Source organism: Psammomys obesus, unplaced genomic scaffold (assembly GCF_907164565.1).
Source record: "Psammomys obesus unplaced genomic scaffold, mPsaObe1.curated_primary_1811, whole genome shotgun sequence".
NCBI classification, from domain to species: Eukaryota; Metazoa; Chordata; class Mammalia; order Rodentia; family Muridae; genus Psammomys; species Psammomys obesus.
Window position 1 is genome coordinate 9624019 of NW_026596088.1, and position 21783 is coordinate 9645801.

General features: G+C 43.2%; 1 pseudogene; it reads left to right on the forward strand.

The window, feature by feature from the left end:
• The first annotated feature begins 2891 nt into the window (after nucleotides 1-2891).
• On the forward strand, nucleotides 2892-13819 carry LOC129691246 (high mobility group protein B1-like; annotated as a pseudogene).
• The last annotated feature ends 7964 nt before the right edge of the window (nucleotides 13820-21783 follow it).

Genomic DNA, 21783 nt, shown 5'->3' on the forward strand with positions numbered 1-21783 from the left:
AGAAAGAAAGAAAGAAAGAAAGAAAGAAAGAAAGAAAGAAAGAAAGAGATGGTTTCAGCTTCATTCTGTTCACATTCTCTCTTGGTGAGTATGTGTGAAGTATTTGTAATTTTATGAACAAAACTCCATCATTGTTCCATGAAGAATACCTGTCCTGTTATGTGCTGAGGCTGAACACAGAATAATACTCAAAATTCCATCATTGCCCACATGACGGCTTTCTAGACTTGGAGAGGAAGCCTTGCTTTATATCTGTTGCAAATGATCAGAGGCCAGGGGGCAAAGTGGGGTTGAGAAAAGCATTTTGAAAAGCAGGTCAACTGGGTGATCATTTTAGAAATTGTCGAGCAGCATAAATTGGTGCCTTCTGTCTGTTTTACCACTTCCCTTCTGTCCGAAGCTTAAGTCTAAACTCCTGACATAGAACAGGGCTCAGATTGACTGGAATTGGGTTCCTCTATGGTTTAACCCAGGCTGAGAGGAGACAGTTGACTTTCATGGTAGAATTTCAATCCAAAGATTAATTTGTTTGCACACTCAGAACTTTCTAGATTGGTTCACTTATGTATGAGGGCAGCGGGGGCATAGAAACTCTGTCTGGCTGAATCTAATGACTAATTAAATTACTTAGACATCCATTATTGGAGATTTTCCCCATTCCTCTTGGACTTGTGGCTGGTCTCATGCCCTCTGACAATAACTTTCTGCCTGACTGATGACTACTAATTTTGATAGCAAGACAAGAATGTCCATCACAAACAGAAACAGACATGCAAGTTGCAGGACCCATAATCCCATTCCCAAATGTGTGCTGTTTTGCAATACAGGCTTGAATGGTTTTTCTCGTGTTCTAGATGGGAAACGGGTCAGTTTTGAGCTTGTTCTGGTTCCGTAATACAAAAGAGAAAAGGAGTCGAAAGAAAGGGGAGGAAGCCGAGGGAGCATGTCCCCCTGACAGGTGCACAGAACAGACCTAGCATCTGCAAAGGAAGAAAGCAGGCACTTAGACATGGGGAGGAGGGAACTTACAGCACCCACAGGCTGTTAGGCTGCTCAAAGAAATCAGCTGGGGAACCGACTATGTTTGTGTCCATCAAGAGATGGTGGCGAGTGACAGCACATGTGGAAGCCCGACAGAGTCTTTTCCTTCCCTTCTTTCAGCCCCTTGGTGTTGATTTGGTCTTACAGCATGGCAGGACGCCTGGAGGTGCCAAGCCACATTGTCATGCAGGGAAAATGAGCACTTAAAATGTAAACAGTCCCTCCAACTGTGCGTCCTCAAGGTAGATGGATTTTGAGAGTTCTCACCCCTAAGACGGTTGCCCATTGGGTTGTCCTGGCAATCAGGGGGGATTGGGTTCTCTTCCTGTATGCTTTTATTCCCCTAGGTAAACAAGCTGAGGCTTACAGTGTATAAAGATTTTGGGTGATAGTTCAATGTAATCTTTATGCAAACGTGATAAAATTCTGAATCTGCTCCTTGCTGTATTGCTGGTTTGAGCAGATTTCAATTTTCCTTAAGGCTGTACTACTTTCTCCACGAAGCAGAATTTTGGTGACGTAATGTGAGCTGTTAGGATTGACTGGGAAAAATGTGTATAAAATACACTTAATAAACAAACTTCTTTGAGAACTCACTATGCCTCAGGTAATGTCTAAGGTGCTTTATAACTTCGCTTTTCGCTCCAGGATGACAGTGATAGTGCCTGGCCTTTACTGAGGACTCTGTGCCAATTTACTTTACACGCATCTTACATTTTGGACAATCCAAAGAGACAGGTATGATTTCTGCCTCCATCATAAAGGGGCCAAAGAGAAACTCAGTAATATGTCCAAACTCACACATCTGCTAGATGGTGGATCCAGATGCATTTAACTGTTTTTATTTTCAATAAATATTTACTAAGCATACACTGTGCTAGAGGCAGGGAACACAGTGAGAAAACAGGACAGTCTCTGTCCTAATTGGATGTGTATATTCTGTTTGGAAAGCAGGTAGCAATTCTGTGCAATAAAGACTGAGTTCTGATGACCACAGGAAGAAGGATATGAGTGATTCTTTAACCCAGGTCAAACAAACACTCACTCATGAGTAACTGGGATCTGAAGGGTAGGCTGTGAAGAAGTTCCCTTTTTACCACTGTTCACGCCTGTCTGTCAGTCCATTAACAAATAGTGCTGGCTTCAATCTTTATCCTTGGCAATTTTCATCCTGCACTCTGCCAGCTTGTCTAACAGCCCCAGTCCTTGACAGATGTGTCTTCTCTAAAGAGGGCATTTGACCTCATTTCCTAGAATGAATCTTTTCTTTGACCAAAGGCTTGGTATTAATCCCATGGCCAATTGCAAAGCAAAGACCATACGCAGGGTGTGTGTGTGTGTGTGTGTGTGTGTGTGTGTGTGTGTGTGTGTGTGTTGGTTGTGAAACATGTAATTTTCAATTATATTTCCCAGACGTGCCTCTTCTAATTTTTTGTTCTATGGGAACGGAGTGGAGTGGGTTGTTCCAAGAGACAGGAAGTGAAGCTGTTGAGTTTCTGGACTTGAAACATGTTCATTGTCTCCTCTGCTCAACCGTAGTCAGAGAAAGCTGTTCAACATCAGGAATAAGGCATAAGTGACGGGTCAGGCAGATCCAGGAGAATTAACAAGACCCCTTTCAGAAAGAGGAAGCATAAAGCACATACCCAGACCTGAAGGACTTTGAATTAACAAAAAGAGGTAAAGAAATTCTTTTCTCATTATCCCTTCCCCGCCAAATATGGTGCCATTAAACTTTTTGTGACCCTGGGCTAGAACTAGAGACTCAAAAAGCACCTATTCTAGGCTGAAGAGGGTATGAGCACTTGCTGTGCAGCCATGAGGACCTGAACACAAATTCTCAAGCACTAATGTGGAAAGCTGGCACGGTCACCAATGCCTGTAACCCCACAGGCAAAAGAATCCTGGAGCTCGTCGACTGGAGCTCGCCGGTTGCCAACCAAAACGGTGAGCTTCAGGCTCTGTGGGAGACACTGGATAGAGAGAAAGAAGGCAGAGAGCAATGGAAGAAGATTCCAACATTCTCCTCTGCACACACGTGTGCGCGTACCAAGCACGCAGCAATGATGTAACAATAGCAGTAACAGTAAATTGGCAAGCACCCCCATTCCACGTCTCTTCTTCTCATCAGGGCTCTTACTCCAAAGTGAGAAAAATGTCAGTAACTTTAGTGTTGAGTATGCTATTTTACTAGTACAGTGTTTGTCCTATGTTAATCAGAGTCCCACAGAGAAGCAGAATAAATGTATCATCTGTCTGTCTATCTATCTATCTATCTATCTATCTATCTATCTATCTATCTATCTCTTACCATTCATCTATCTATCTATTATGTGTCTATCAGTCTACATATCCACTTATGTACCCATCGTCTGTTGGTGCCTCTATCACTCCATCTATTTATTATCTACTATTTGTCTATCGGTCATCTATTTACATATTCATGTATTCATCATCTGTTGCCTATCCATCCCTATTTGTTCGCCAATCTATCATCTAACATATCTACCTACTTATCATCTATCTATTTGCCTGTTGATCATATGTCAATGTGTTTATTCAGGAGCACGAGCTCCTGTGATTACGAAAGCTGAGAAGCCTCACCGTTGCAACTAGAAAGTTGAAGAACCAAGAAAGGTGGCAGAATAATTCCAGTCCAACCCCAAACGCTGGCGACCTGGGGGAACTAACAGATGTCAGAAGGTCACAGATATCAGATGTCCCTGGTCAAATAGTGAGAACAAATTTCCTCTTCCTTCATCATTCTGCTCCATTCAGGCCCTCCATGGAGTCATCGCGGAATCCTCTGAGTGCTCCCCTGCACTGCAGGGGATACATTTCTTTACTTAGTCCACTGACTCAAATAACAGTCTCTTCTAGAAACGCCCCTGTGGTTGTATTCAGAAAACATGCTTTAACAACTTTCATTGGAAGTTGCTCATACAGGTCATGTTGAATGAATGATTGGGTGAATTAATGACTTGAGGTTTGCTCGGTCTCCAAATGGGCTCCCTAGCAACAGTAACAGGGGCTGTCTCTGACATAACTCAGTGACTGGCTCTTTGATCACCTCCACCTGAGTGTGGTAGGGGGCAGGCCTTACCAGGCCACAGAGGAAGACAATGCAGCCAGTCCTGATGAGACCTGATAGAGGGTCAGATGGAAGGGGAGGAGGACCTCCCCTATCAGTGGACTGGGGGAGGGGCATGGGAGGAGAGGAGGGAGGGAGCTACAGCTGGGATAAAAAGTGAATAAACTGTAATTAATAAAAAATATTTTTAAAATGACTTGAGGTTCATGAGAGCGCACAGAGCTTGGGTGGGCTTTGGGTGAAGTGTGTTGTTAAAAGCTGCACTGAGAATTGGGGTGTCGATGTATGTAAACATTTGATTTTTTATTTTTATTATATTTTATTAGAGAGGGGGAGAGAGAGAGAGAGAGAAAGAGAGAGAGAAAGGGGGCAGGGAGAGGCCCACAGACAGATGGGGAGAGAGACCCAGAAAACAACTTGGAGGAATCATTTCTCTCTACCATGTGGGTCCTGAGGATCCAACTTGGGTAATCAGGCCTGATGCAAGTGCCTTTACCCACTGAACCATCTAGGCAGATCCCACTTTACTAGTCACCAACTTATTGCTGCTGTGATAAAGCATTTTCTATAAACAGCTTAAAAGGAGGAAAGAGTTGTTGCACTTGCCTGTGGTCTCAGAGAGTTCAGTCCAGCGTGGGAGGGAGTCTGTGGCAGAGAAGCTCACAGCGTGGTGGATAGAAGGCCAGGGACAACAGTGACAGAAGGAGGCCAGGATAACGATGTGCTCCCTCCAGTGACCGACTTCCTCGGAGCAGACCCTGCCTCCTCAGGTCCACCATCTACCAACAGTTTATTCAAATTTGGATCCATCGATGGATTAAACGTTGGAGAGGTCAGAGCCCTCCTGGTGTGAAACATCCCTTAGACACCCAGAGGTGGGCTCCAGTAGTCTTCCAGCAATAGCTGAGTCCAACCAAGCTGACAATCAGACAAACCCTCACAGACGCTATTGGGTAAGGTCAACGAAAGATATAAAGGAGAGACAGGGAGTCATGGCAAACTCGGAAGAGTTGGATTCGGAGACCTGACCTTAGAACCTGACCGTCACCACTCACTTCAGAAAATTGCTCTAAGATAGGTTGGGTGATGTCATGCACCAACATCCAAGCTTGAGCAGGTGGTGTGATCAAATGGGAGACCTCTCACAGCCCGGATCAACAGACCCACCCCCAGAGCTCTTGACTCAGTAGGTGCAAGGTTTTGCAAGCCTTCCTATGCCTCATGGGATGCTGACACCACTGGAGATGCCCAGGAGCCACATCCGAGGACCACTGGTCAGAATACGGACTCCGGCTTCAAGTCACTGAAGTCTTTTAGTTGCCAGATAAAATACGATCCAACCCGAGTGTCGCACAAACAACATTTATTTATTTATTCTGGTACTTTCCACGTGTCTCACCTGCTGCATCTGGCGGTGCTGTTGGTGCTACCTTTCATCGCTGACCAGTCTGGAGCCCTGCCGTTTAAAGCGAGCCACGTGAGCTCTGCGGGCTTCAGCAGCCCCACGTCTAATGAGGGCTGTAACAACGCCACTCATCTCAAGTCGTGACACCGAGGAAGTAACCCTATGGAGGACCCAGCACAGAGTGACGCCTGCGGTGGCCACTGGGTAAATGTCAGCCATTGTTATTCATCATTAGCATCAGATGAGTAAGACTTTCGGAGAGACAAATAAAACATTATGCATAGAGTGTTTTGTGAAAAAGATTTTATGATTCAGGCTTTTAAATTTTAAAGTGGGAAATATTTCTCTCATTTGAAAAGGTCCTTTTAGCTGCACCCTCTTTCTATTTATCTAATAGTTGATGACAGAAAAAAAAATAGATCATCTGATTGCATTGGAACTCTCTTTAAACAAGTCTCACCTTGACCTGAGGCAGGATCAAACCGGCCTCTCTGTGGTGTGTCTGAGTGTTCCTTTGCTGAGAAGCTGTTCAAGGTGTCCCCTCCGGAGGTGTACTGGGACCCGCCTGTAGGAAGTAGACCCAGCCCCCCCTGTACCTGCAGCTGGCTATCAATAGCAACAGGGAGATCTGATAGGCAAGGCCAAGCCGGTAGAAGATTTGGAAAAAGGGAGGCAGGAGAGAGAAAAAGAGGCAGAGGAAGAAGGGAAGCGAGTCCTCCTAACATCTGGGGTTCACTGCAGCTGTTGGAATTAGGCTTTTCCCTTGTTATTTCAAACTGACATCCATCTTGATAATGGATCATGGTTTCCTGTGCACCATAGACCCACCTGGGCGCTAGGGAGGCCGTCAGGAACCAGAGCGCACAGGTAGGCTGGAGGCTGTGAGGAAGCATCAGACTGAAATGTCAGGGCAGTCCTTTGCCCTTTGGTAAAACAAAGCAGACTGGATCAGTGTTTTTCAACCTGCAGGTTGTGAACTGTAAGTGGGTCATGAAATCAATTGAAAGGGTCAGAACCAGGTTGGGTTTTTTTCTCTTGTTGTTTTCAGAAAAGAAATAGGAAATAAAATGAATCTAATTCACAGAACACACCGCCTCTCCCTTAGCAATGGGGAGTGCCGTGTTGTGAAGCTGTGGACACATTGTGTGTGCATGATAAAGATGAAATGTGCACTCATTTACTCCTCATGGGGCGTGGCCAAAAGAATTTGAGAGTCATGTGATCTCAAGCAATAGATAAGACCCCTAAACGTCGTGATGCAGCATTGCTGAGACTGAATTTTAACCTTGGGGAATTTTGCTTCCTAAGAGAGACTTGGCAATATTTGGAGACCTTCTAATAGCATCTAATGGGGAGAATCCAGGGTTTGTTATACCCAGTTCGCGAGCCCCCAAAAGATCTACAGGAATTGACTCCGTTGCAAAACACATGAGGGTCTTTTTATTGTAAATTACAAGCTGCAGCTTGGGCCAACACAGCCCCACCGCCGAAGCGGTGGGAGCTGAGCGTGCATCCCCAGGTTAGTTGGGTGATTTATAGATTCTGGTCCCTCCCAGCATGCCCAAGGCAGGGCAATTCCTGCCTGGCAAGCATCTATTGGTAAAGATGCTACATTTTGAATGGATTGGCTATAGGAAGGTTCCCAGACCATTGACTATGACCAGGTGTCCCTCCCTAGGGGGAGGGTCCAGTTTCCTAGCAACTGTATCTCTAGTGGGTGGGGAAAGAATGCAGTGAGGTAGCTCTCCCCCTCAGGGCATTACTAACTATTTACCGCACCTACTCTAGGTCTTAACGACTTTATTCTTTGGTCTCTCAGGTTCTCGTCCAGCTTTCCACTTGCTGTGATAAAGTACTCTGTCAAAAGCAGCTTAAGGAAGTAGGGCCTTGTTTCAGCTCACAACCCCGGGGTCAGAGCCCATCCCCACAGAGATGGTGCAGGCTCAGGAGCTTGAGGCAAATGGTCACATTGAATGCACCCAGTCAGGAAGTGAGAACAGCAGATTCCTGTGTTCAGCTCACTTTCCAGTTTTTACACAACTCAGAATCCCCATCCTAGGGAATGGTGCAACCCTCAATGGGCAAGTCTTTCCTGTCAATCAACTTAGCCAAAGTAAGAAAGCTCAAGCTAACCATCTCCCCAGAGATGTCTAAGCATTGTATGCAGGATGGCCTGGAGAGTAGATGGTGCCTTGGTCGCTGCTGTCAACAGCATGGATACTGAGAAATTGTGTCTGAAGAATATGTGTGCACAGAACTGCAGGCCAGTGCAGCCTTGTTAATCCCAGCTCATTGCTGAGTACCACCTAAGGAGTGAGAGGCAAATCCCATTCCTTTCCTCCTTCCAGATGAGACACCAATTGGTCAAGGATTTTCCAAAGCCACACAGCTCAAAGATCTTGGACTCAAACCCAGGAATTCTGGTTCTAGGCCTTGCAAACCAGCATCTTCTGTTTCCTGCTTATTTAATTATTTCTGAGCATCCAACACGACATTTCCAGCCGTGTATGTCCACCTGTGCTGATGGCCGCTACCATCACAACACTGGTTTTTAAGCACCCTCAGCAGAATCTTTCTTCGCTCAGCAGTCATTCCCCATTCTCAGCCCCAGGTGACCTCCAATCTCTTTTCCTGTCTCTATGAATTTGATTATTTGAGATGTTTCTGTAATGCAATCCTATCTTACCTGCTCTTTTGTGTCTGGCCTCCTTAGCAAAATGTTTCCGACATTCAGATACGTCGCAGGACGTGTCAGAAGCTCATTTCTTTTTCTGGCTGATTAATATTCTGCTATGTGGATACATCACACTCTGTTTATCCATGTGTCCCGTGATGGCTGCAAGTGCTGTTTTCCTCTCTTAGCTGTTGTGAGTAATGCTGACAGGAAACCAGAGCCATTGTGTCCTGAGAGGGAAGAGGGATGGTGCCACCGGAAGAGAAGGGGATTACGTTTGCTTATGGCCCTAAACGCTGCCACCAGTCACCTGTTGTGTGTTATGCTACAAGATCTTTGCAGTGATCTGAAACTCCTCTGCTTTCACGTATATGAAGAACAGAGAGGAGGAGCCTCCTGGCCAGGGTCACTCAGCTAATGAAGGCACGTCGCTCTTCATCGCAGGCAAGAATTATGCTGCAGAATTCAGCATAGCAGCTGAGAGCTGATCAGGAGCTGCACTTCTAATTTGCATGGAGATTTCAGCAGGCAAAGTCCCAATACAAGCATGACTTCTGGGTGCTATATTTAGGCCTCTGTGAAGGCACCTCAGGTGGGAATAAAGATCATGTTCATTGTGCAAGAAGAAAACGTTTTTGTTTTTTTTTTTTTCTTTCTTTCTTTTTCTGCTGAGATTCAGCACCTGGACTTTTGCTCATTCTCTATGTAATGAACTTTCTTTCACAGCTCATTCCTTCAGCCTGCACTGGGAGGCTAGCTACAGTGCTGGCTGATGCTTTGGGCACTGTATGCTAATGAGCAGGGTGGAGTGAGTTCCCGCCCATGTGGGGTGGACATGCGACAGGGTGTGGTGAGGTGACAAACCCGTGAATAAATACATGAGCTGGTCAGACAGTGGAGAGGGGCAAAGCCACACCTGTAACCTGACTCCTGAACCCCAGGATGTCTGTGAAAAGAAGCGAGTGGTCACTTGGCAGGGAGGAAAACCCAGAACCCCAGACACAGTGTCTTGAGTACAATGGATTGAGTGTGACACCATCGTCCTGTGACCCTTGATGGTTTATGTTGAGTGAGCTATCCTGTCCTCATATTCTGTTTTTCCCACCAGAACATCTTGGAGGGTCACTAAGATGGCTGCTCACCACTGTCAGTGTGACTGGGTTTGAAACCATCATAGAGACATCACTGGGCATGTAGGGAGGAGGTTTCCAAAGACGTGAATCTGAGAAGAGGAGATTCACCCAAAATTTGGGTGACACCATCACAGGAGCTGGAGTCCTGAGGGGAATATAAAAAGGAGAGAGGAGGAGAACTAAGCAGCCACTCTCTGCTACCTGTGGCTGAAAGGAGACCAGCTGCCTCACACCCCTGTTGATGTAGCTATAGGCACACTCACAGCCACACTTTCCCCAATCACGGCTCAAACGAAGAGACTGAAGAAAACTTCCCTTCCTGTCAAAGTTTGGTCAGAGCAACAAAACGGCAAGGAAGAGAGCGGTCTATGAGGATGACACTTTCAGGGTCTAGTCTGGCCTCTTCAATGGAAACCAGCAGATTTCCCCCACAGGAGTATAATAGCTACAACAACTTAGTTTTAAAATACATATTTTATTACTTTTTATGTATATGTGCGTGTGCACGAGGTTACGCGTGGTTGTGAGCTGTCTAATACAGGCACGAGAACCAAACTCCAGTCCTCTGGAAGAACGCTGTGCTCTCTTTGCTTCAGGGCCACACCTCCAGCTTAGTAGTTTAGTGTTTGTGATACTGAGCATCTGTGGCAACATCTCAGCTCCGATCACAACACAAAACTAGCCACACATAATGTGCGAATGCGTTGACGTGACTGAGTTTCTAGCAAAGCATTACTCATGGTCTCTGACATTAAATTTCATGGAGTTTTCACAGCAGAAAACAGTCTTTAATTCATTTTCAACTGTTTAAAATTGTAAAAACAAACAGGCTGGGGCGATGGCTCAGTGGGTAAGGACCCCTGCTCTGCAAACACGAGGACCTAAGTTTGAATGCACAGAGCCCACTAACAACAGACCAAGCAGTGTGTAATCCCAGCATTCCTACAGTGAGATGGGCGACAGAGATGGCGAATCTCTGGAAGGCTGTGGACTAGCTAGTCTGGCGTGTGCTGCCATAAACAACAAGAAACCTTGTGTTAAACAAAACGGAAGGTGAGGACTGATGCACAGGGTTGTCCTCTGACCTCCACACAGGCACTATGTCATACATGTCCATCTGCTCACATGCATGAGTGTACACATACTATTCTGGGATGTGAGGGATGATGTGGTTCATCAGCAGAGTGCTTACCTAGCTAGTAAGTACTGGTCCCTGAGTCTCATCCTCAGGACCATGAAAACAGAACAATACGACATGGGCTCCACAGAAGTCAGGGAGATTTATATCTGGTTTTGTGGGACTGGCACCTGGCTCTGGCAATGATCAGCAGGTGTCTATTCTTGCCTCATCTCCACCGTCCATCCTTCCCAGCATGGATTTGGTTGTTTAATTTATAATTGTTGATGTGTGTCTTTCTTGAGTACATGTGCCTCCATGTGTGTGCGTGCTGTGTACACATGCCACCCGCATGCGTGGAGAGGTCAGAGGACAACCTTGGGTGTCTATCGGCGCTTTTCATCATACCTAAGACAAGGTTCCTTTGTTCTCTGCTGCATACACTGGCTAGCTGGCCCAAAAGCTTTTTGGCAATTTTGCTACCTTTATCTCTCACCTCATTTTTGGAGCAGAGATTACAGACCCCCATGCTAATGCCCCCAGCCTTTATGTGGGTTCTGGGGTAAACTCAAGTCCTTCTGTGTAAGTGGCAAGCATCTTAGCCACTGAGTCATATGCCCCACCTCCAAGTCATTAATTCTTAGAGCTAATCTCCAGCATCTTATCTATCAGCTCATGCTTCAGTACACATTTCTGAGAAAGTCTGAAAATTTCTACTATGATTCTACGATTAAAGGATTAAGAGCAGTTCCTTAATCTCATTAACAACCAGCCATTGATCAAATTTTCCTTACTGTCTTTCATAGCTGAGTTCTTTAAATCTAGGTCGAATAAGATCCACGAATGACCTTAGCATTATAATTAAGCTTTTTTTTTTTTAATAACAGGCACATAGATGTATAATTGCCATTCAACCAATTGCACATATTTAAGTTGTAAGTTTTATCATATGTAACCTTGAAACCACTGCCACCTAGTTCTCATCCCAAAGCTGTCTCTGTCACCTTTGGTGGCCCCTCCCTGGCCTCACCTACAAACAGCTTTCTGTCATTCCAGATTACCTTGCGTCTTTCAGAGTTTATATAAATGAATCATACAGCCGGACTTTTTTTTTTTTTTTTTTTTTACACCTGGCCCTTTTTTGTATTTATAATTATTTTGAGGTTAATTCTTGTTGGGTGTATAAATAGCTTATTCTTTTAATTGTTGAGCAGATTCTGTTGGATAGGTATATCACAACTCATTCGTCTATTCATCTGCTGATGAATGTTTGGATTGCTCACCACACTGGGCAATTATAAGAAAGACTAAGAAAGAATAAAAATAGTAAGCTCAGGACTGGGGGAACATATTTGCAAGGCGTAGCGCAACCAAAGGCAAATTCAGGGTATGTAAAGATGCTCAAATGTCAATGATGAGAAAACTAACAACCTGATTAAAAAGGGCCCAAAGATTTAAGTAGACACTGTCTTAGTTACTTTTCTCCTTCCTCTGTCAAAATACTTTGACAAAAACAGTTTAGGGGAAAAGGGTCTGTTATGGCTGACTGTTCAATGTATCACCATCATGGTGAGGAAGTCAGAGCAGCAAGAGCTTGAAGCAGCTGACCACATTGTATCCACAGTTGGGAAGAAGGGAACAATGAATGCATCTTAACGAACAGCTCATGTTATTTATTTTATATACCCCAGGGTCCCCTCTTGAGGGAATGATCCCACCCACAGCCAAGACGACCTCCCACATCAGTTAACACAATCAGTCCCTACCAGGCATGATGAGAGGCCAATATCCTGGGTTAGTCTAGATTCAAGGCAGCAACTTACACTATCACAAACTCATCACCAAGGTGATGCATAGTTTCCAAATGAGCATAAGAAAAGATACCCAGCACCTTTACTTAAAAACAAGGCAGCATAAAAAGTAGAAATAGGGTCTACTGCATAACCTACCTGTCAGAAGGGCTCAAGTTAATAAACATGACCAAACTGGATATTGGTGAAATCCGAAACCACTAGAATACCCACACATGAGAATAGGGAGGTAAGATAGTATGGCCACGTTGGAGAAGAGTTTGGTACATTTTCAAAAAGTTAAACACAATAGTTGGCAGAATAATGCTACTCCCGCAAATACCCACATGTGAATCCTTGGTTACTTTATAAAATATTACTTTTGTTTGTTTGTTTGTTTGTTTGTTTGTTTTTGGTTGCTGTCACAAAACACATGACCAAAGCAACTTAAAGAAGAAGGGGACACTGTGGCTCATGGCCTGAGATATACATTCCACTATGGCACAGGACTCATGTCCATGAGAACATGAAGCAGCTGGTCATACTGCACCCACAGTCAGGAAGCAAAGTGTAATGAATGCTCAACCTGGGACACCATTCCACAGGATGGTGCTACCCACAGGCCAGGCTCAACTCCTCTCTCAGCTAAACCAATTTGGAAAAACCCTTTTGGACATACCCAGATGTGTGTCTTCCAGATGATTCTTCTAAGTTTAGCAAAGTTGACAACAAAGGTTACACACAGCAAAGAGACAAGGCCGATGGACAATTCTTGAGGCAAGAGAGGCGGCTTCATCTTATGACCCTATGTAACTGCAAGAATCCTTATAACAAGGACATGGGGTTACAGAGCAGAAAGAGCGAGGAGGGTGCATCTGGCTCCCACTCTCACAGCCATGGCAGTACAATGAGCTCCATAGAGACAGCACTGGGTCAAGCACGAACCAGACAGGCCTTGAGTGACTCTGTGCCTCACAGACGAAAATCAACTAAACGCGGGCAAAGATCCCAAGAAGCCGAGAGGCAAAATGTCTTTATATGCATTCTCTGTGCAAACCTGCCTGGAGGAGCACAGGAAGAGGCACCCGGATGCTCCGTCAGCTCCTCAGAGTTCTCCAAGAAGTGCTCAGAAAAAGGTGGACCACCATGTTGGCAAAAGAATAGGGGAAATCTGAAGACATGGCAAAGGCTGAGAAGGCTTGCTATGAAAGAAATGAAACCCTACATTTCCCCGCCCCTAAAGACCAAAAGGAAGTTCAAGCATCCCAAAGAACCCAAGAGACCTCCTTCAGCCTTCTTCTTGTTCTGTTCCTGGTACCACCCCCAAATCAGAGAGCATCCTGGCTTGTCTGTTGGTGATGTTGCAAAGAAACCAGGAGAGACGTGGAAGGACACTTCCGCAGATGACAAGCAGCCCAGCTGAGGGAGAAATACGAAAACAATATTGCTTCCCGCAGAGCTAAAGGAATACCCAACGCCATGGAAAAAGAGTGGCCGAGGCTGAAAAGAGCAAGAAAAAGAAGGAAGAGGAAGATGAGGAGGATGAGGAAGACGAAGATGATGAATAAGTTGATTCTAACAGTTTTTCTTATTTAACCTCCCTGTACACAACTCACTCCTTCTAAAGAAAAAAAAAAAAAAAGAAAGGTGAGGCTGTGTAAGATTTATTTTTAAACTGTACAGTGTCTTTTTTTGTACAGTTAACACTATTGAAATGTGTATTTAGATAGCTCCATCCTGGTGGTATTTTCAATAGCCACTAACCTTGTCTGGTACAGTCTGGGGGTAGTAAATTGGCATGGAAATTTAAAACAGCTTCTTGTTGTTGATGAACAGCACAAAATAGTTACATATGGGGATGGTAGATTTTTTTTTTTGTTTTGGTTTTTTTTTTTTCTTTCATCTTCAGTTATCTGTGATGAAGATAATTGTTCTGTTAACTGAATACCACTTGGAATTGCAAAAAAAAAAATGCAGCCGTTTTGTTGACATTCTGAATGCTTCTAAGTAAATACAATTTTCTTTTAATTAAAAAAAAATGGAGATGGGCCTGAGATGGAGGCAGGTGGGTCTCTATGAATTTGAAGCTAGCCTTGTCTTCATAGTAAGTTCTAGGACAGCCGGGGCTAGGGAGTGAAACCCTGTCTCAAGGAAAGAAAGAGAAGGAGACAGAGAGAGGGTGTGAGAGAGAAGGTGTCACACTGTAGGCTCTGAAGAAGTCAAGAGTATATGGTAACAGTATACGAAAGCTTCCAGATGTTTGAAACTGAAGAGCATATAGTCTTCCCCAGAATCTCCAACATGAATGTGGCTTTGCCAAAATCTTCATTTTATTTCAGTAAAATATATTCTAAACTTCTCACCTCAAAAGTTGTAGGATAAGAAATTTGTGTTGTGGTAACCATTAAGTTTGTAGTAATTTGTTACAGTCCCGACATCAAGTTAATTCATATACCCATGGTGTTACCTGACAGAAGCAACTTAAGGGATGAAGAATTTCTAGTGGCTCACTATTTGAGAAATTACAGTTCGCTGTGGTAAAGAAGGCATGGCTGAGTTCATGGTGGCATCTGGGACTTCTCATATTTTCATGGGGCAGTAACCAGGTAGAAAGCTTCAGACAGAAACAGGAAGGAGTTGTAACCTTCAATGCCCATCCCCAGTGGCCTACTTCATCCAACTAGTCTTGCTTTCAATCAGGGATCCGCATGTAGGTCTCTGGGGGGAGCTGAATTATTGTGCCAACTATTGTGTTTAACTTTTTGAAAGCATGTCAAACTGTGGCCGTACCATTTAGCATACCTACTCGTAGGTTTGAGCGTTCTAGAACTAGAAAGCTAGTTCCACAATCTTTCCACAGCTGAGGACCACGTGTTCAAACACATGTGCATTTGGAAAACATTTTAGATTCAGAGAACCTCATTGCTCCCAGGTTGAGCAATAGAAACTATGAGATGACAAATGTTGGTTTCAGCCATTATATTTTAGTATATTTTAATATACTATTAAATATATTTTAGTATAATTTTAGTATACAGCAATAGGTAACTAATACACACTGCCAAAATGCTATCATGTTGAACCTTGTAAAAGTTTGCTTCCTCTTCTGATGGACGAGAGAGGGGACAAATATCATTATATGACCTAGCCATCCCATTTCTAGTTATTTACCCAAAAGAAAAAAAAGAGAACACATATACATGTGTATACAAATATCACCAAATCTCTTTTAATCTGCAAGAATTTCCCTTCCTGGATTTCTGCCATTTATAACAAATCTTTATTGATTTTTCCACATAACCCTGATCCTCCTCTTAGAGATGTGCAGTAAATATTAGTATTTATCTTGCTTTATGAGATGTATGCTTATCTACCCTGGAGTTCCTTCACTGATTTCCAAATTAAAGAAGCTGGGCTCTTCCAAGTAGTTTTTCTATGCATGTAAAATACTCTTTGAAGGGTATTTTAGGATCTAGGATCCTTCAAATTCCTTAGGTAAAGATGCCCTTATTTTAATGCAGGGCACCGATCCCAACTCACTGCTTGTCTTATGTATACAGAGTGGCTGACATTCCTTTGATAAACACTGTGTCTTGGGGACTAGAAATAGATAAATTCCTGCCCTCAGAGGCTGCAGTATGGTGGGTGGGAAAATGTAGGAAGAAAATGAGGACATGTCATATAATGATAAAATTACACAGGGCCATGGGGGAAGGGGTGCTAGGATGAAGGTCCACATTGACACAGCCCCCCAAAAAGGCTGTTTTGAAAGGATGGCATTTGTGCGGACACCGAACTACTGAATTGATTGCTTTCTCTGCCTCTTCTTGGATTCTCTTGGTGGTCTGTAATAAGATACTGGGCAGTGGAATTTCTAAGCCCTTTCTGTACCTTTGCCAGGTTCCCTCTCACTAGCTTGAAATGACCCGAAGGGCAGATGCCACTGGACCCGCAAGCGTTCTTTACTTTACTCAGCAGCTATCCCAGAGGCACCTACTATGTTCTTTCATGATTTTCCATATGGATCATAATTCATAACTGTACGTTTAGGGTAGCATTTCTACCACAGGGATCTAAATCCAGAAAGAAACCTGAATTTGTATGTGCATGTGAACTTGTACATGCGTATGTGTGCATGCACATCTATGAGCTTACTTGCTCGCGAATGGTAGACACATATGGCATCCCTGGCTTGATACATGAGTGCTGAGCCTCTGAACTCAGCTCTTCATGGTTGCTCAGGAAGCAGTTTGCCCACTGAGCCATTGACCTGCCTGTGGCTCTGGGTTATTGTCCTTGGCCAATGGGTCTGTCTGCCCCTACTCTGTTTTTGGTGTTTCTTAACTCTTTACATGGTGTTTGTTGTCAACACCTTGCAAATTTGTCTGGCCACCCCTCTATATTCTTGAAACAATCTGTTCCCCTTTCCACCCCCTTATTGCTTTTTCCAAGCTTCTCACAGAAGGTTAATCTTTCCTCTTTCATATCTTAAGACACTGTCCTCACCAGGCATCTCCACGTGTGACTCTTAAGCCAAGTTCCTCATGGTCAGAGGTTTTGTGCAATTATCAGTTCAAAGGATCACATCACAATAAATTTCTCTTTAAACAAATTAAAAAACAAAACAAAACAAAAAACACCTCACCACAAAGTCTTTAAGTTCCACATTTTATGTGGAAATCTCCAGGGGTCTCTGTGGCCTAGGTTCTACTTTGATGAGGCATTTCACACACAGCCTCATATCACTTAGGGGCTAGAGCCAAGGCTTTTGGGGAATGAATAATGTCGCTCTGCTGTTGTTGTGCCTGGATAGGGATGGTTGTATTTCTATTAAGAATTAGTGTGAAACTTTCTGCAGCTCCCCACCCCCCATCCCACAGCAGCTTCTTTTGGAGTAAGATGCAAAAGAGAAGCTAGAAACAAAACTTCCAATAAAAAACTTTTTTTTTTTTTTTTGCTCACTCACCCATAATGTCATCCAAGCCTGATGTGGCCTTGATGTATTCAGCACTTTAAAGGGTAAGTCAACACAATAAATTTTATGCCCTGCATAAAACTTGTGAGTGAGCTCAGTGAGAAATTCCAAGGTCTGGGAAGGCAATTAACGTTTGAAATATATATTGAGTTGTTTACTACGACATTTTATGTGGCCACAGGGCTGTACCCTGGGATGTCACTGGGGAAGAATTTTCCTAGGAAATGCAAGGTTTGCTTTTCAAATCACATTGGCATGTTGAATTCCTCCCCTAGAGCAGAGGAACCAAGGAATTTTTTGCTTCATGTTGAGATGACCATCCTTGGTTTCTGTTGTGACTGGGAATGACCTCCTGAGGGAATCTTTGCAGTGTAATTTTTATGGACCACTTGTATCAATGCAGTTTGTAGCTCTGAATGTAGAGAACATTTTATTATTTCTTTCTTTCTTTTTTTTTTTTTTTTTTTTTTGAGTTTCAACCCCCAGCTCTACCTTTTAGTCAATGTGTAAGCTTCTATCAGTCATGTTATCTATCTGGTCTTTCTTCCTCTTTTTTTTTTTAAAACTTTTTAATTGATTCTTTGTGAGTTTCATTTCATGCATCCCAATCTCACTCATCTCCCTATCCTTCCATATCTGCCCTCTACCCTTGTAACATTCCTCCCAAAGAAAACAAAGAAACGAACAATTTTGCCACGGTGTGTCACACAGTATACCCTCTCGCCCAAACAGCTTTTCTTGCCAATTTTCATTGCAATGAGTCACTGGTCTGGTCCGAGGCCTCTGGCTTCTGCTACACCATCAATACTGGATCCTCGCTGGGACTCCTCTCGGATACCCTGCTGTTGTTCTGTGTCATGGAGATCTTGCTTTGGTTCTGGTTCTGGACGACCAGCCCCTTCATACATTCTAGCAGTTCATACTTGGGTAGATGCTGGGATGGGCCTGGGTGGTAGCTGAGTTGGTCAGCCTGACTGCTCTCCTACACTCATGTCACCTGGGCCAGCTCCTCAGCATTGCCCAGGGAAAGGGCTGAGCCAGCTTTCTTGCTCTCACACCCTCAGGATGGCTCTTCCATGCCCAAGCCACCAGAGCCAGCTCTACTGTGCTGCCCAGATGGGGTGCAGGGTCTGCTCTCCTGAGTGCCACAGTCAGGGAGGGAAGGGTCCAGTTCTGAACAGCTCTCAGACTGTTGACACATGGCCCCAGGCAGCAGCGCAGGGCAGGGACATCCACATGGCCTCTGGTGGTAACATGGACCATGGACATTGACACAGACACCCCACCCCTGGATGCCGCACTACAGGTTGAGGCATGGCTTTCTGCGGCAGCATGGGTCAAGGCCTCAACATGGCCTCAGCTGGCATCGTCGTAGGCTACTCACATCAGGCTGTTCCCATTACCCTTTAGTCTCCAGTTCTGCCTTTCTCATTGTGCACACACCATTCCGCTTCTCTTTCTCTTCCATCTCTCCACCACTTACTTGCTCATCTTAGTGGTGCCCAGGGCCTCTGGGTATCTTCCGTATGGTGCAGCGTGGGAGTCATCTTGGGCATGCTCCTGGTGTTTGTTTCTTATACTGAATTGATGGACATAACATACTATGTGGTGATCCCTTCCTTATAACGCATTTATAGTTAAAGAAGAAATCATTATTGATCCTCGTGAGGCACGAGGAGTCTCTGAGGAGCACGTTGACACACAGAATGTGAGAAGATACTGAAGCATCTGCAACTATGTATTAGTCAGTTATTCTGGTGTCGGTGGCGTATAGTAAACAGTACCAGCATCTCGTTATTTTTTACAGTCGTGTCTTACTGCTGTAATATAAATTTATTTCTGTGTTTAATTTTGGATCACAGATCTCTGAGTTGGATCTGTGTCAGGTGGTAGCTGAATTTAGATAACCTCCTCTATATTAATCTCCTGGGGCATGCCATTTCATAGACAGTGAGAGTACTCTTCCTTCTAAGCTTCAAACCCCTACACAGTCACATTTGCCCATATTCTGTTGGCCAAAGCCAGTCATATTTCCAAACTCAGTATCCTGAGTCTGGAAAATATATTGCATTAACAAGAATTAAAGACAAAAGGAGACTCAGGGAAAGCAACGTTGTATGCCAAACACTGTCTGTATAGGTAAAAGAAAGCAATGAACTAGAGGTCATTGCATTATACAAACAAAGGGATCCTGTCTTAGAGTTTCTATTGCTATGAAGAGACCACAGCAACTCTTATAATGAACCATTTAATTGGGACTGGCTTACACTTTCAGAGGTTCAGTCCATTGTCATCATGGTAGGCAGCATGAAGGCAGATATGGTGCTGAAGAAGAAGCCAAGAATTCTACATCAGTATCAGCAAGCAGCAGGAGAGAGAATGACACTGGGTCTGGCTTGAGTTTCTGAAACCTCAAAGCCTGCCCCCAGTGACACACTTATTCCAACAAGGCCACACCTCTGAATAGTGCCACTCTCTATGAGCTTATGGGGCCATTTTCATTCAAACCACCAAAGCCCCTAAGGAGTGCATGATTTTCTCCAGCATCTGAATTAGTCTACTCTCCAAATAAAATGTGAGTTCTTTTTTGTTTCTTTTATTTAACAAATCAGAGTTCTTCTCTAGTAGTAGCTCATTTCCTTCTAACGGATATATATGATTAGTATTCAGGGTGTCCAGAAATTCATAGGCTGACCATGAGATGTCTACTTCATTGAATTGTCTTTGACCCTCAAGTGACTAGGCAAGGTATTAATAGTAATACTTATTCATGGAATCAAATTGAGGAAGACTATGGTACAGATGCCAAAAAAGAAGGAAGAAGCCTAAGGTTTTAGTTCATATTCTGCCACTAAATGTGCTTGGGTCAGGGATGTTCTCTGGGAATAAGACAGAGCTGGAAATGCTCCAGGGAAAGCTATTTAATGATAGTAACCATTTTCCATCATCTCTCTGTGCAGAAGTCATTGTCTAAATAAGCATTCCCTTCCAACTGCAGCCTAGTGATTTTGCCTAAAAGTTGGCAGATGTGACTGGCCCCAGGGTGAAGAACAATTTACAAAAGATGTTTCAAATGTAGTGTTTAAAAAAAACTTAAACAATTACACAGGGCTGTTTTTTTTTTTAAGTTTGTCAATTTCAATGGATTTTACTCATTACATATTTGTTTTCCTTATTATTGATCTGATAATTTTCCTTCTGAGAAAATTACCAGAGACAAGAAAATAGTTTATATACAGAATGTTTGCTGTGCACTCTTGAAAAAAAATTAAGATTAAAAAAATGGACAGAACTTGAATGTCCAATGATAAGGGACCAATTTGGTAAATTACTCTAACACTCCTTAATGAACAGTCACACAGATGTTAAAATAATGTTGATGATTGTAATAATTATGATGACTTGAGAATGTTTTCGTGGTATGAGATGAGATATGTAAAACGAGAAAACCAAACTACTTCATAATCACTGGTTCTGAAAAAACAATAAGACTGGAGTGAAAGTCAGCAGAGTGTAAACATCTAAGGTTAGTTAATTTAGAAGTCTGAATTATTATAATCTCTTTGCATTTCTTTCTTCGCATTTTTCTGTGTTTTCTGCCTTTAATAATATATTACTACATTTCATTTTATAGTAAAATAATACATGTGTGAATCTGAACATTAAAACTGTTTACCAGCTATGGTGAAGTAGATCAGTCTGGAATCCAGCAGCCTCTGCCTGTGACTCACTCTCCAGACTGGACTCTGATACTCTTTCTTTGTTAGCCATTACTTTGGCTATTCCCTTGCACGTACCTATAATATTCTTAATACTTATTATCTTTTTTTTTCTTTCAAAAATTACCTGTTGGCTTTTGATTAGGAAAGGGAAGGTGTTACTCCTTTTGATCAACCCAAAGGAGCTCTTTCAGCATTTTAAAAACCATCTTTCCCAGATTATCTTCCCATCCTTTATTGTCTCAACTCAGTGTGTCTTAATTTCACTATACCAACATTTTTGTTTAAATTAATGATAACATTCCTGTTATTATAAATACATATATTGGCCATCACTGAACTATGTGTTCAGATTTCTCTATATGAATTTATTTTTAATTTCTCAAACATCATGTTCTGGAGGAAAGAGGTGTGACATTAAAAGGTCATAGATAGACACCTTAGCTTCTGCACATGTCCATTTTCTTCAAAGATGCTTTCAATAATTTTCTAAATGTGTAGATGTACCTCAAACATCCTTCAGCGGCCATTGTTTTGTTGTGTTTGTTTTTGTTTTTTGTAATCTCAACTCCTTGCCCCCTTTTATTAGTGGTCACTCTTAAGCTGAATGTTGTTCTGAGACTTAACATTTCTGGTCTGGCATATTAGAGTTCTCAGAGCCTAAATATTCCTCATTTATTTATTTATTTATTTTGCTTTTTTATTTTTGGCGGCATCCATCCATCCATTCATTCATTCATTTACCTGTCCATTCACACACTCATCTGTCCATTCATTCACTTGTCCACCTACATATCCATCTATCCACTCATTCACCTGACCATCCACACACCCATTT